The 16917-nt window shown below is 40.7% G+C and overlaps 1 protein-coding gene and 1 pseudogene across 2 annotated transcripts in view; one reads left to right on the forward strand and one right to left on the reverse strand.

Annotated features, from left to right (window-relative positions):
- Positions 1–16917, reverse strand: part of LANCL3 (LanC like family member 3) — a 95494-nt gene that overhangs the window by 58593 nt on the left and 19984 nt on the right. The window lies entirely within an intron of this gene.
- Positions 10506–10927, forward strand: LOC308494651 (profilin-1-like; annotated as a pseudogene). Its single transcript has one exon. The product of its transcript is annotated as a profilin-1-like (transcript).

The raw sequence follows: 16917 nt of genomic DNA on the forward strand, positions 1-16917 counted from the left end.
TGTTCTGCTATTAGTTTACTGTGTGGCCTTTGTCAAATCACTGCACCTCTCTGGATCTCAGTGTTCTCATCTATAAAATAAAAGATTTGGGACAGAAATTCTTTTTTTTTTTTTCCGGTCCTTGTCAGTTCTAGAAAGTAACAAAGTCACTGCCCTCAAGAGCACTAGCCGAGTACTGAAATATGATTACTTTTTTTTTTTCATGGCAGGTTTTTCAAAGTTTCAGGAAAGGCTAACCCAATCTTGTCAAAATGACAAAATACTTTAAACAGTTAGAAGCTGTGTTTAAAACCAAGACCTTCTGTCAAGACCAAGTCATTTGTTAAAGTTGCTAGTGAATGCTCCCTGACAGTTTGTCTCCCTCAGAATTTATCATTTCTCTACCAGAAATATTAATTCATCTGATCAGTAATCTTGATGTGCAATTATTTTTTATTTGCCCTAAGAATAGATTCATAATCACCCTTCCATTCAGAAGAGTATTTTTCCTGTATAAAAGTGACATAGCATTAGTTAGGATGGTTATTAAGATGCCAACCTAGAATATTCAATTGGTGGGAATGATATTTCAACACATTCTTGAAATAGTATTAGAAGTTAATTCTGATGACAAATACCACATAAGATTTATATTCTAAGACAGTGCTATGCTATTCATTCTGAAAACCTTTCATTTTCTCCAGCTGATAAATTCAATTGAGTATTTTTTTGCTGAGACCAATCTTAAGCAGAGACACAGAACAAGGGCTGGGTGTTCTTTGTTGAATTTCAACAAATGATTCATTCCATCCATTTGTCAAACTTCCGAATGTGACAAGCAAGCCTCTGATGAAGTAGACACTTTCCAGACGGGATGAAATTCTGACACAAGTGGTTTTGAAATTAGCTTAACCTCTCTATTACTGATGGAGCAGGGAATGAAAAATGAGGTTTTTACCTGAAGAGTCACTGATAATAGGTAAACTAAAGAGCTCACATAGTCACAGTGAAAAATGGTTCAGGATCTGGAAACAAAGAAAAAGAAGGAAATATATATGGCATGTGCGGGGAAAGTCCTTCAACATGGCAGTTTTGCCTTTAAAAATAAACTTTAAAAGAAGAAATGAAAACATTGCTTGCATAAATGTCACAGACACGAACAAAAGTCAAATAGTCCACCCAGGCCAGTTTTCAGTCCAAACCAGTTAATAATGTTTAAGACAATACAGCCATTTACTCAGCACTGTATTAAGCACTGTGGAATAGAAGGAAACAAATGTGGTAAAGGGAAAAAAAAACAGGATCAAAAAGAGCAGCTAACTAGGTTACTGCGAACATGTTGCTCCTGGCCCATGGACTCGTAAGGGAGAAGGTCCTTTGCAGCTCCTATGCTGCCTGATTCCATCATTAGACATTGGCATTTGTTGAAGAGACAACTTCCAATGTGAGAGAATCAGAGTAGGAAGTGGAGGCTCAGCTTGTTTCAGGTCCCCTGCCCAGGAAGTTGAGTGCGTGGGAGTCTATGGGCCTGCTGGTTTGCGTAAGGCCTCAAAGGGGTAAATCAGGAGGCTGTTCCTCCTTTTCCGTGGTATTTCTGCCACAGAGAAAGTCCACTCAAGGGCCTGGGTTCCATAAATACTTATTGAGCACTGAACTGGGTGTCAGATATGCTTCTAGAGGATGTATCATGACACAGAACCAAGATCTCTGTGCTCAAGAAGCGTCTATTCTTGCAAGGTGTGCAGAAATGAATTTTCATAGTAGACCTGAGACTGCCATACTTAGAAAAGCTTGCTTGCAAGGTTGGCCCTTGGCTGGCATTTGGGAACTTGGATTTCCAGACAGGACAACCATTCCCAGAGCAGGTAAGAGTGGCTCACTGGGCCATAACTGTTTGTGCAAACAATATATGCCGAATACCTGCTTTCCTTCTGGGAGTCTGGAATTTGGGTACATGCTGGGCAGAGGATGACCATGTGACCAGGCCCCAATAAAAACCCTGGCACTGAGTCTCCAATGGGCTTCCCTGGTGGACACTTCATATGTGTTGTCACAACTCTTTCCTGGGGGAACGAAGCGTGTCTTTTTTTCACTCCACTGGGAGAGGACCCTGGGAAGCTTGTAGCTGCTTTCTCCCAGACTTCACTCCAGGCACTTTTTCCCTTTGCTGATTTTGCTTTTGTCATTTCACTGTAATAAATCATGGCTGTGGTTAGGACTATCTGCTGAGTCCTTTGAGTTCTCTGAGTGAATCATCAATCCTGAGATGGTCTTGGGGACCCCAAACATGCAGGAGGGGGAGGTTCAGATAATATGCAATTAATATTGTAAATTATCTAGTAAACGAGAAAATATTGGTGTTAAGGTAAAAAGAAAATGGGGGTGGACGAGTGGCTCAGTTGGTTGGAGTGCGTCCTCTCAACTACAAGGTTGCCGGTTCGACTTCCACAAGGGATGGTGGGCTCTGCCCCCTGCAACTAAGATTGAACACGGCACCTTGAGCTGAGCTGCCTCCCGGATGGCTCAGTTGGTTGGAGCGCGTCCTCTCAACCACAAGGTTGCCGGTTCGACTCCTGCATGGGATGGTGGGCTGCGCCCCCTGCAACTAGCAACGGCAACTGGACCTGGAGCTGAGCTGCGCCCTCCACAGCTAAGACTGAAAGGACAACAACTTGACTTGGAAAAGTCCTGGAAGTATACACTGTTCCCCAACAAAGTGCTGTTCCCCTTCCCCAATAAAATCTTAAAAAAAAAAAAGAAAGAAAGAAAGAAAGAAAATGTAGGTCAGGGAAGGATTGGGCTGTTGTGGTGAAAGGGAGCAAAGTATTAAATGGGAGGGTCAATGTCTGTCTCATTAAAAAGGGGCCATGTGATCACTGACCTGCAGGAGGTGAAGATATTAGCCAAGGTGATGTGTGAGGGAAGAGTTCTCTAGGCAGTGAGCACAGCTCATGCAAAGGCCCTAACATGGAAGTATACCTGTGTGTTTGAGGAACAGTAAGGAGGCCAGTGTATCTGCAGCAGTGACCACCAGGGGGAGAGAGGCAGGAGATGAGGCCAGAGAGGTGAGGCCCAGGAAAGAGGATGCCCATCATATAGGGCTTTGTAGGCCACCACGAGGTTAACAAGAAATAAAAATCAGAGCAGGGTAACTTAGATGAAGTCAAGGGTGAGGTGAATATACAAAAACAGATGCACCGTGGCCTTTCTTAGTTGGCAAGTGCGCTATATATTTGTATTGGTCTGCGAGGGAAAAATCTCAGGTGTTGAGTCATTATAACAGCAGGTCTTCAAAGAATGTCATTTCATTATAATGTTGATGAGATACCATAGGAACTTAACTCATTTATCTCAATTAGCCTGTGGTAAACTTGGTTTCATTATACACCGTTTCACCTAAAGTCTCAGAACCTATCCACGACGTTAAGTGAGGACTTGCTGTATTTCAATCTTAAGGCAGGAATATGTCAAATGCAACAACATAATAGCCTAATATCTGGTTTGAATAATCAGTATCTCTTCTTTGCTTTTTTTCTTTCTTTCTTTCTTTTTTTTTTGTTGTTTTTTTTGTTTTGTTTTGCTTTTCACCAGAACGACAAATAGCAAAAGGCAAAAGCACACTACTGAACAATACCGTCTCCTTTCAGACCTCATTCTGCACTTATGTATATGGAATACCTAGCACTGGCCTTATGAAGGAGCAAAGGGATACATGGTCTATGATACGTGTGAGGTGAAGAAAGCTGTTTGAGATTCTTCATGGCAGCTGTAATGAGAGATGTTGAAGGCAAAAAGGACTGGGGGGTGTGCAACATTCCTCAGAAACTGTCCCACCCCTTCTCCAGCACACACATCTCCCCATACTTCCCAGAAGTCTAGAGCCCTGAGAACACACATACATGCCCAACATACTACTTCATGATGCCTCTGACATCACACTCTGTGACAGACTGACAAACCTGCCACAAAGTTTTTCCCTCTCTGCATCCATGCCCTTGCAACCTTCTTTGTAGCTCCTTTCATCCAGAGGTGAAGTCCAGCTCTTTACCCTTTGAAACTGGACTGGCCACGTGACTTGCATTAGTCAATAGAATTCGGTGGAAGTGATAATGTAGCATTTCTGAACCTAAGCCTCAAGGGGCCTTGCGTGCTTCCATTCCCGCTCTTGGAATTCAGTCATCCCCGTCACCTCAGCCAACAGCTGGCTGGCTGAGAGACACATGTATAGGTGAGGCCATCGCAGACCAGCCAGTTTCAGCTGGCCTGTCAGCTAACTGCAGACACGTGAGCAAGCCCAGCCAAGGTCAGCCGAGCCTGGCCCAGATCAGCAGAACCACCGGACATATAGACTTGTGGGCAATAATAAGGAATGACATATAAGCCACTCAGTTTAGAGGTAGTGAGTTCTGCAGCAATAGATAACCGATACATGTGCCCAAGCTTAAGTGTCTCTGACAAAGTTCTCCAGATGCCTCATAACAGAAGCACCAAAGTTAAAACCACTGCAGAATCTCTCACAGGATCTCTTAGGACCCTGGCAGATGTGACCATCACTTTGAAGCCAGAAGGACCTGGTCTGAGGCCACTCACTTCAAAGATGCCATGCTTAACTTCAGAACAGCACTCACATTTTGGCTTGAGAGTCCAACAGTTGTTACACTGCCTCTCCTTCTCTCTCTCCCTCTCTCTCCCTCCTTTCCTCCCTACTTCCCTCTCTCCCTCTCCCATCCCCTCCCTCCCTGGCTCACTGGGAGAATGGCAATTGAAATGTTGGAAATATTCTCTACTCAAGTACAACAAAGGGCAGATTCTCACGTGGCTCAGGGAGGCTGGGCCTTTGGCAAAGTGGGGAACAGCAGAAAGGGCACAGACGCCAGAGCAGCTGAGAAAGAATTCAGTGCCAGGGTGAAATGCAGGCAATGTGCCCAGCAGGGAGGCTGCATCATTTCAACATTACAGCCTCATTTTGTAGAGCTGAGAGAATATTTCCATCTCCCAAGAATAAGTTTCCCATGTTACTGTATGTTTCTTAGGCAACAACATGTGAAGTTAATTTAAAACCTGAACATGTCCATGCCTGTCAACCTCCACTGTTTTCATTCTCTTCATCCCCAGACTTTATTTTTGTTTTACTGCTGCACAAGATATCCCTTCTAATCATTGTGCTCTGAAAAGAAAAGGTCAAGATATTTCAAGTACCTTTCAAAGTCATACCAAGAATTCTCTCAACACAAGTTAAGTACAGTGAAAGCAGGCACAACTTTCCAATGAAAATGTGGATCATAAAATGAGATACAAACTCAGATGTAAGAATCACGAAGAGGTTCTTCACTCGTTCGCCAATTTATTTGGTATCAACTATGGGGAACCAGACAGAACACTCTCCTTGCCCTCTGGGGTTTGACGGCTTGGGTCTGCCCTCAAAGAGCTCTCAGCCCTGGCAAAGCTCACGACCCAAAGTGCCAAGTACTATGGATCTGTGCCGACACAAAAGAGGTCCCAGTGCTTACAAGTACGTCAATAAGGGCAGAGGAACTAATGTGAAGTTAGAGCACAGCTATCCACTGCAATATTCACATGGCCTGGGTTCCATGAGTTCAGTTCATTCACCGGGAGCATACACAAAAATCCCTGAAATTCTATTTTGTTCCATCTCTGTCACACGATCCCACCAGGACACTACCCATCCTTTAGATACACCATAAACTATTTTACACTCTTTTGGAAGCAAGAAAGGGAATTCTCTGTAAGAACTAATCTCCTGTTTCACGATAGATTAAAAAGAAGCCCATCCTTATCTTTATCTTTCCACAATCACCATCTTCTGCCAGACCTTCTATGGGAATCTGTGAAACATTTCTATTTCCTTTTGATGGATGAAACAAAATTAAAAGTTGTCTTTTACTTCACTTTTCTCCTCCAAATTCCAAAATCTGCACAACACAGAAATTGTCACTCCCTTTCATCCTGTGACTAGGCTACAGATAAAAATGTATGAACTAATTCAGAGCCAGAAAGCACAAAGAGGATTAAACAAGGCAATCACCTTCCAAATGTCACAAAGCCAAGCTCAAAAGCTTGATCTTGACCATCTACATCATATTTTTAATCAAAAGAGAAATATATCACCCTCTTCTCCCGAAAACTGTATTTTTCTTCATCTTTGAAAGAAGAGTTAACTCCTAGCAACAAAACGATCTTAGGGTTAAATGAAGGAGGGGGAAAAAAGCAGTTCCTCAGCTCAACAATGTGCAAAATCCTAATCTAATACAGATCTAATGAACTCTAACTGATGCAAAAGGTTGACTAAAAATCAACAGCAAATATATAGTAACATCATTGGAAAGATATTTATTATTCAAGAATCTAGGTCCAAAATACATTTTTAAAAGAAATAAGCCCCCAAGATTTTCACGTTGCATGCTGCTTCATTCTTTGTCAAAAAAACTTATTGACTGCTCCTTATCAAGAACTGAATCTTCAAGTGTCCCAAGAGGCACTCTAATTATAATTAATAGTACAAGGTTTTCTTTCAAAATCATTAGGGATTCATTAAGCTGACAACACAACCTGTTTAACAATACTTGAACATTCTTTTGAATCAAACTGCAGGATAAGGATTCCTGCCACATTTATGGCATTGGAAATTCTGTTGCTGAATTTCCAAACCACTTTGTGTGCACCATGTAATATCCATTTACCTTTCCTTTGGATTTTAGGTGTAATTTGTGCCTTCAAAACCCAATGTGTATATGTATCTCACTGGGAGGGAATGGAGCTTGGATGTTGAAAAGCTGTTTGATTTTTTCTTCTTCTTTCTACCTAACCTTCCCCTGCCATACACTCTCAGTATTTCCTAGCAATGAATGTTGGATTCTGCTGAGAAAAGAAGAAAGTTTTAATCACAGAAGGTAGGGAAATTTTACTTCTAGTTACTTTAGGTGTGGCACACAGTTCTTTGCCAACCCAATATCTATTTCTCCCTTCTTTCTTCCTAACAGAACTCCAGTAGTTTCTAAGGTGGCCCAGATAAATGCAAGCTTTCTCAGTCTTCCTTGTGTGGCCAGGTGACAGCTCTGGCCAATAGCTAGACCAGGGGTGCCCAAACTGCGGCCCGCGATCCATTGTTAATTGGCCCGCAGCAAATTCCAAAAATATATTTAGTTTACTTAAATAAACCAGGTGAGGCAATATGTACTTCACCTCGAGTGAGTGGCCCGGCTGTTTCTGTATTTTACCGCATATGGCCCTTGGTGAAAAACATTGAAAAAAGTTTGGACACCCCTGAGCAAGAAGGACAAACATGCTGGAGATGTCCTGGACAGCTTTTTCTTCCTTGAGAATTTCAGGTGCAGTTAGAACAGCCTTCACTCTTCCCTGGGGCCTTGAACGCAGACATGGTATTTGGAGTTTCCACGCACATTCTGCAACCATGAGGCGGGCAAGGCAAAGAAGTGTAGAGACACTGACCCTGAAATCACCAACTCCTTAAATGCCAGCAGCCATCTACTTCCAGACTCCTTTATATGTTAGAATAGTAACCCTGGCTGTTTAAGCCGCTGTTAAGTCAGGTTTTCCATCACAGCTAAAAGCATTGCTAACTGACACATTTGGCCAGGAAAAGAATCCAGCCTTCACCCTCACATCTGAGTAGATTTCCTTGTTTAAAATAATCCTTGTTGGGTTACTGCAGTTTGCCTGCTCCTTAGGAACAGAAGCATGTGAGGGCCACGCAGTGAGCGATGGCCACACACAGGCTCTAATATCTCCCATCTCTCCTGTTTCACCCAGGAGCAAAGCAAACAGTGAAATGATTTTATTAAAGCAGTAATCATCCTCATGCACCACTGACCATTGGTCACAAGTTCAAGCTTATAAGTGAAAGCTGTGGCCTTCTGAGGACATTATTTAGGCCATATCACAGAGCTTGCACCATGTTTCTTCTCTGATATGATGCTATGGAATTACCTTCAACGTGACGATCGTGACAATTCTTCCCAACAGCATTTTCTGATGGAAATAAATTTGGCATCTTTAAAACCAAAGTAAAAGGATCATAAAGGAGACAGACAGAAAAGGAGAGGCTTCCAACGTGAATACTGTCCGCAGAGGATGCAGGCAATGGGCACTCTGGGGGAGCAGGCTAAGCTTCTGGGTGAAGGGCTACACCAGTACCCCACTTACTATGCATAAAGGGATCCCCCATGAAAGCAGGTGGTTCCATGATGTTTAGTCTCTTGCCACTCGTTGTGTGGTCCTCACACCAGACACACTGGCACCACCTAGGAGCTTCTGGGAAATGCAGAAGCTCAGGCTCCATTCCACATCTTTAATAGGTTCTTCAGGTGTTTCAAACGCATTCAAGTTTGAGAAGCACTGGTTAAGAACCAGTGAGAGGAAGTTTCCTCTCACGTTATGTAACCCCTGAAATCAGGAGATGTTAATTATTCCCACTCCAGCAAATGGCAGTATTGTCCAGTATTCAGAGGGCCGTACATGTTCCCTGAGAGGGCCGTAAATGTTCCCTGTGGACAGTGCAAGGACTCACAGCACTTACCATCGCAGCAACGAGAAAATTTACTCTGCCTGTGGCATCAATGATTAATACATGTGACTCATCTAAAGATATTAATTTTCCCCTAAAGGGTCATGTATCAAGCTCTCTGAGGTTAATACATATTCTTCAAGATGACAGTGTAACAACAGTCGTTGCTGGGAACTATGCTATGTACGTGCAATACAGATTTTTCATAAAGAAACATCCTCCTATCACCTTAACAATGCGATGTCCATATTTCAGAAGTCTGGTATGCAGTCTGGTTTATACCACTGGAAAGGGTTATCTCGGGCATTTGTGCTACTTGTCATACCGTAGAATTCTGTCAACAGATTGTCCAAGGCATTATAAAAAGATCCGGAAGCTTATTTACACCCCATCATGGCACTAATTCACTTAAGTAAAATGCACATTTTGCTATTCTAGAACTGTGACTAGCTAATCAAATATGACCACGTATACCCTGCAGCCTATATTGATTGTACCAGCCCTGAAGGTCAGTGGTGTTCTGAACAAAGGAGATTAAACAAACTGAAGTTTAGGGAAGTTATTCTTTTTATTATTACTAAAATGTATTGACGTCTATGGCCATACCACCCTGTCATCTGATCTCAGAAGCTAAGCAGGGTCAGGCCTGGTTGGTACTTAAATGGGAAGTTACTCTATAGTCATTAAAACTAAGAGAGATCACTGCAAGCAGAACTTTCCACAAGAGCATCAGGGCTTCTTGTCCTACGAACCAAGCTGGAAATCCTTGACAATAAGATTTCTGCTTCCAGCAGTACTGTGCTCTAGGGCAGTGGTTCTGGAAGCATGGTCCCTATAATGACATCAACATCACCTGAGAACCTTTCAGAAATGGAAATTATCACCCAGACCTACCTAAGGCCAGAGACCTATGATTTAACAAGCCCTCCTGGTGATTCTGCCTGTAGCTAACCTTTGAAAACCATTAAGATCAATGCTACTCAAACTATTATGAGTGAAGGACATGTTTTGTTTTTGTTGTTGTTTTCTAATTGATCATGGATGGATACTTTTGTAAAATAACATACTGATACATCGCCAAGAAAATGAAATACAAAAGACATATGAAATACAAGTGCCAATATTGTATTATTAAATTCAACTGACAAAAAATGACTTGGTGTAATTACTAAAAAAGATCCTAAGTGCTTATTCTCAGTTTCTGCACTTATATCCTCTTAGACCAGTAACCAATTTGCAGAATGGTACTGTCCTGCAGGCCGCAGTGTGAGGAGCACTGGTCTAGATACTCAAAAGTCGTTTTTCCATAACCAAGTAACTATGTCATTTTGTCCATTCTAAGACGCACTTTTTTTTTCACATTTTAACCTCTCTGAAATTGGAATGTACCTCAAAATCCCTACCCACCTGGAGGCAGTAGGACTTAGTTCTCATGGGCTGTGCATGTGCATTCAAACCTCCAAGATGGGTGTCAACCACCTAGAAAAATGCCAGAGACAAAGTAGAAGACTGTTAAGAAACGCTGCGTCACCACTGCTTTTGATGGTACCGAGGACATTTTGTGGAAAATCTTGGGCATCGGTGACTCTGAGGAGGAAGTGATTCAGACCTGCTGGAGGCTGAATATGAGACAGTTTTCTGACTATCTTAATGAATTTATTTTGCTCACATTTTTCTTTAAGGTGTACCTACAAGTGACATATGAGAAAAATCAATGTCTAAATAACTCTGAAAGAGCTCTCTCAATGAGTACAAAATCCTAAATGATGAGAAGTACTACATCAGTTTAACTGACTGTATTTTTCCTCTTTCTTACTGGTATATTAAAAATGCATCTGGCTGCACAGCTGGCAGAGCCACGGTCCGGATGGCAGCGCGTGCCCCAAGCTCTCCACTTCCCCCAGCCCACCAGCCCGAGGCAGCCCGAGCCCAGCCCGCGGCCCCAACAGCAGTGCTTAAGAGCAGCCCCAGTAGCAGCGCCATGGCCGGGTGGAATGCCTCCATCGACAACCTCATGGTAGACGGGACCTGTCAGGACGCGGCCATCGTGGGCTATAAGGACTCGCCTTCCGTCTGGGCTGCCATCCCCAGGAAAACCTTAGGTAACATCACGCCAGCTGAAGTTGATGTCCTGGTTGGCAAAGACCGGGCAAGCTTTTTCGTGAATGGGCTGACACTTGGGGCCAGAAATGTTCTGTGATCTGGGACTCACTGCTGCAAGATGGGGAATTTACCATGGATCTTCCTATCAAGAGCACTGGCGGATCCCCCACCTTCAACATCACTGTCACCATGACTGCCAAGACTCTAGTCCTGCTGATGGCCAAAGAAGGTGTCCACGGTGGTACGGTCAACAAGAAATGTTATGAAATGGCCTGTCACCGGCAGCGTTCCCAGTACTGACATCGTCTTTCCTTCCCTACCCCACTCCCCACTGCATTTGCATCCTTCTCCTTCCCATACACACACATACACCATTTTTATTTTGGGGGGCCATTACCCCACACCCCTTATTGCTGCCAAAACCACATGGACTGGGGGCCAGGGCTGGATGGATAAATACCTCCCCCTACCTATACCCCTCCTGTGTGTGGTTGGAAAACTTTATTTTTGGTTTTGTTTTGTTTTTTTCTGAATAAAAAAGATTCTACTAAAAAAATATGCATCTTATAATTGGCAAATTATAATTGATTAAATATTGCATACCTTTTATAAATCTTATTTACCAATACATAGCTAGGCTCAAAACCAGTAAGGAAAAGCCCTAAGTTCCCCCTAAAAAAGAAAAACAAGGGAAGTCAGATGGCTCAGTTGGTTGGAGCGCAAGCTCTTAACAACAACGTTGCTGGTTCAATCCCCGCATGGGATGGTGGGCTGCGCCCCCTGCAACTAAAGATTGGGGATGGCAACTGGACTTGGAGCTGAGCTGCGCCCTTCACAGCTAAATTGAAGGACAATGACTTGGAGCTGATGGGCCCTGGAGAAACACACTGTTCCCCAATATTCCCCAATAAATTTGTTTTTAAAAAAGAAAGCATTTCAATTCTTTAAAAAAAAGAAACACAAAACAAAAAACTTGAGCAAAAGTATATGTGATAATCAAGGTAAGGCTGCCCTGAGGGCTAATGTTGATTTCTCTCGTATTAAGCTGGAGACCCAGGAAGAAGGCTAAAATGGTTCCATGCTCCCAGTACCCCTGCATCCCAGAAGCAGCAAACATTAATCTCTGTAGGGAAGCATTCCCAGTTTAGGCACCACATACTAAAATCAACTAAATATGCATGCATGGTGAAAAATAAAAAATCCGAGGTAACAAGCCACTAAGGGTAACAGTATGCAGAAACAACAAACAAGAAATTTAGACCACCAAAAAGTTCCAACATTGAAATTACCAGATATGGAATGCAAAAAAAATGCATTAAATGCTCCCCCCCAAAAAAGACAATCATAAAACCTAGCAAGCAACATGAAATCATGAGAAAGGCTCATCTGGAACTTACAGAAAAGAAAATTAATAGAAAACTCAATGGATGGGTTAAACAGCAGGTGAAATGCTGCTCAAAAGAACTGGTGAACTGGAAGACAAATCTGAAAAAGTTACCAAGAATACAACACACAGAAATAATTAAACGGAAATGTAAAAGAGAGGATAAGCAATATGAGGTGATACAAAGGTGTAATATACTCATATTTTCATTTGGATCCCAGAAGGACAGAGAACAGTGGTTCTCTACCTTGGCTGCACAATGGACGCACCTGTGGAACTATAAAACTATGGATGCCTAGGTCCCACCCCAAGAGATTCTGATTTAATTGGTATAGAGCATGGCCTGGGCTTCAGGAATTCTTCAAACTGCCCAGCTGATTCTAACATGCAGCCAAGGTAGAGAAGGAGGCATTGATATTAAAAAGTGGAAATCATAATCTCATTTTAGGCAGTCTTCTTAGGTATGACACCAAAAGCACAGATGACAAAAGAAAAAGTAGATAAACTGGGCTTTATAAAAATTAAAACTCTGTGCTTCAAAGGAAATCATCAATACAGTTAAAAGACAACCCACAAAATGGGAGAATATATTTGCAATTCATATTTCTGATAAGGGACTGGCATTCAGAATATATAAAGACCTTTTACAACTCAACAATAAAAAGCAAATGACTCAACTAAAAATGGGCAAAGGATTTGAAAAGACATTTCTCCAAAGATGTGCAAATGGCTGTTGAACAACTGAAAAGATCTTCAACATCAATGAGTCATCAGAAAAATTGCAAATCAAAGCCAGTTATATACCACACCCACGCAACATGGCTATAATCAAAAAGGCTGATAATAACAAGTGTTGGTGAGAGTTTGGGGAAACTATAACCCTCATGTATTATTGGTATCAATGGAAAATGGTGCAGCTGCTGAGAGTTTGTGAAAATGTTAAACAGAGTTACCATATAACCCAGCAATTGCACTCCCAGGTATCTACCCAAAAAAAATGAAAACATACATCCACACAAAAACTTATGCATGAAAGGTTCATGCATTATTCATAACAGACAGTAACTAGAAATATATCAAATATCCATCAACTGATGAATGGGTAAATAATATGTGGTCTATCCATACAACGGAATACTATTTGGCAATAAAAAAGGAACAAAGTACTGGTACAGGCTACAACACAGACGGACTGTGAAAACAGTTTGCTAAGTGAAAGAAGCCAGTTGCAAAAGGCCACATATTGTATTATACCCATTTGTATGAAATGTCCAGGATAGGCAAATCCTGAAGACAAAAAGTAGATTAGTGGTTACCTAGGGGCAGTGGGGGTTGAGGTACAGAGTAGGGGTTGGGTAGAAGAGTGACTGCTAATAGTTTCAGGGTTTCATTTTGGGGTAATAAAAATCTTTTAAAATTGACTATGGTGATGGTTGCACAACCCTATGAACATATTAAAACCACTGGTTTGTAAATGGGCAAATTGTATAGTATGTGAATTACATCACGAGTTGTTAAAAAATGGAGAAGAGGAAATATTTGGAGGAATAATGGCTGAGAATTTGCCAAACTGATTAAATACATGGATCCATAAATACAAGAAGCACAACAGGTAACAAGTAGGATAATTAAAATGAAATCTACCCGAGACACACTACAGTGAAACCGCTGATAGCCTAAAACAAAGAAATCCCTGGCAATCAAAATTCAGAGGGATTGCAAACACACTGAAATCATTACAGTACCTTAACTGCCAGAGAACAGAACTTCAGAACAAGGGACTACTCAGAAGGTACCACATTTAGCCTGAAATCTCTAAGAAAAAACAAAACACTGGACAGAAACAAATTGAAGCGGTATTGCCCTGCCTTTGATTCACGTTTGGTTTGTCAGAACAGGAACATAGCTTACCTGATGGAAAACATAAAATGCCTGAAACTTAAAACCTAAAATGTTAAAGCCATCAGTAGTTTTAGTTATAATCTCTAAGAAGTCATCTGCACTAAGGGGAAGAATGGAGACTTTTCTCTGACTGCTGGAGATCCGTTGGTCAATACCCAAGAGTATAAATCAGAATCCGCTGTCTGTGTACATCCACACAGGGTACCATCTTACTAATTGAAAGCCCATGCTGCCTAAGATGAAGAGAAATATTGTCATTTGTATATGCTGCAGGAAAATTCTGAGGGTCCATTTTTCCTAATTCCTGATTAAATTATCCACTTCAGTTATCTGTTTATTCACTATGGGAAGGACATGATGAGGTATTCTTTTTTTATTATTTTAAATTTATTTATTGGGGTGACAATTGTTAATGAAATTACATAATCTCAGGTGTACAATTCTGTATTACATCATCTATAAATCCCATTGTGTGTTCACCACCCAGAGTCCTTCCATCACAATATATTTGATCCCCCTTACCCTCATCTCCCTCCCCCCACCCCTCTTACCCTCTGGGTATTCATTTTTTAGCTGTAGTAAAAGTATACTTCCTGAAAAGTGGCTTTGAATCTTCCGTTCCTATACATATATAATTCATAAATATTTAACTCAACTGTTTAAGGAACAGTATTTTAAGATACAATTAAAGTGACAGCTTTCTACATTACATTCTCCTTTCTTTACAGGAAAAGTGGTAAGTCCTTTAAGACAAAGAAAAAAGAAATTCTAATAGTTCATTATGTGTCTACATCTGTCAATGCTTAATTTATCAAGAGTGAATGCAAGTTTTAAAACAGAGGGAGATAAAGGTTGAGAAACATACAAGATTTTATCATTTGCATGACTACAAAAGTAACAGATTAATTTAAAAAAACAAAACAAAGACCTTTTTAGATGTCGGGTATTGTACAAGTCCAAAACTATAGTTTCCTAAAAGGTAACTTTATGTTAACAATCAGAGAGTTCTATTTTTCAACATAGAAATACGTAAAGGGGCACATTTCTCATTTTGTATTGTAAGAGTGGTAGAATTTTACCATCCTTTGGCTGGAAAAGGCTGATTGTGCATGAAAATTTGACAATACTCATGACCAACCAAGTATCCTGCCCATCAAATCCTTAATCCTAAATAGCGCTGCTTTCAGACCCGTAAAAGCTAAAACATATTTAGGTAGGAGCTCCTTTTAAAATGTAAGTGTCCCTTCTTGTGCCTCAAATAAAGGTGGTTATTTAGTTTCATGAAATTAAAAACATCTCATCTACATTCCTTCCTTTCTTCATTAAATATGTATTAATATCAGGAATTTTCTGTTTGCTAGGAGTGTGCCTGTTGTTCAGCTCAGTAGCAGTGAAAAGAGTGGAGATTAAGAGCTCATAGTTGCTCCAGTTTAGGGTGCATATAGGCTCCTTCAGAAACATGTAGGATGAAAATAAACATACGCATGTGCAGTGAATGGTACACCCAAGTGGGAAGCCAGAGATGCTGGGGAAATGGATTGATTCAGACAAAAGGCTTATGGGAAAAACAGCAAAAGAAACTCAGGCAACAAATGCAATGTGAGAAGCCTTCTGCTAAGAATTTTTCTTTTTATATCACAATTTGCTATCTACTTTCAGTCCTCACACTTAATCATTCATGTTTGTTGTCTCCAATATCACTCTACTAGTTATTTTACATGTTCTATTAGGTCGGTGCAAAAGTAATTGCAGTTTTTGTAATAATTTTTAATCTTTAAACCGCAAGAACTTTTGCACCAACCTAATACTTGGGAATTTCTCACCTGTACCTGAGTGCCATCTAGACACCTCTCGGAATTTTCAAACTACTGTGAGCAATCTTGGGTGAGAGTGAGCAACAAATTCAGTCCTGAATCCCCAGGACTGATTCAGAAGCCCCACCCACTCCCTTGAGGGTCCTTTCAATGAACAGAAACAATTACTGATATTATTGGTCAACATTTCTTGGAATGTTTAGGTAATGGAGAATTTTGTTTAACACTAATGATACCACCAGCCCAAGGCAGCAAAAAATCACAACTTTGAAGAACTTGAATTCTAGACAAGATTCAATCCCTTATCAACTGGGAGCCAAAAGTCCCACAGGAAAGGGTCCGTTGGGATCTCTTGTCTTAGATTCCCAACTGGTTGGTTCCTATCAAAAGCATCCTGCTTAGGCAATAAGTGTTACCGTTATCCAACTTTTCAACCCTATATCCTTGGGAAAATTACTTTACCTCTGCAATGTTTTCTATTTCCTATTCTGAAAATGCAAATAGTAATAATATAATAACTTGAGATATTGTGAGAATTAAAAGAGACAGCTTATGTAAAAAGTACTGAGCAGACCTAAAGTTCTATGTAATTATTAGTTACTTTGGGTTGTAATGACTTGCTAGCATTTTAGGATCTTGGAGTATTTTAGAGGCACTACCATGAAAAAAAAATTCTTCTTCTGCTCTACATAAATGGTTCAATCAGTCTTTATTATATTCAAATCATCTATCTTTTTACTTCTGGGTAGAAGCTTAATAAATATAGTTCTGGACCTCATTATTTTACTCATTATTTTATTAAAGAAGACACAACTATTTAAATCAAACTATATGAAGGTTTTAATTGACAGCTATTAAACCATTCAAATAAAAGTCATCATTAAATCCTAATTTAGTATTACTTATAAGAATACAAGGGATGTATCAAGCCATATTTTTGATGGGGAAATATTTGTTGACAAAATTTATCTACAAATGACACTGTTTCTGTTATTAGGTAACATTCCATAAATGTTCTGGAAATATTTTTAATCATTGAGCAGGAATAGAAATATGAAAAGCTAAAATAAACGAATGGGACTCTAACAAACTTAAAAGCTTCTGCACAGCAAAATAAACCATCGACAAAATAAAGAGGCAACCAACTGAATGGGAGAAGATTTTTGCAAACAGTGCCTCCGAAAAGGGGC

This window comes from Rhinolophus hipposideros (assembly GCF_964194185.1).
Source record: "Rhinolophus hipposideros genome assembly, chromosome: X".
Lineage (NCBI taxonomy): Eukaryota > Metazoa > Chordata > Mammalia > Chiroptera > Rhinolophidae > Rhinolophus > Rhinolophus hipposideros.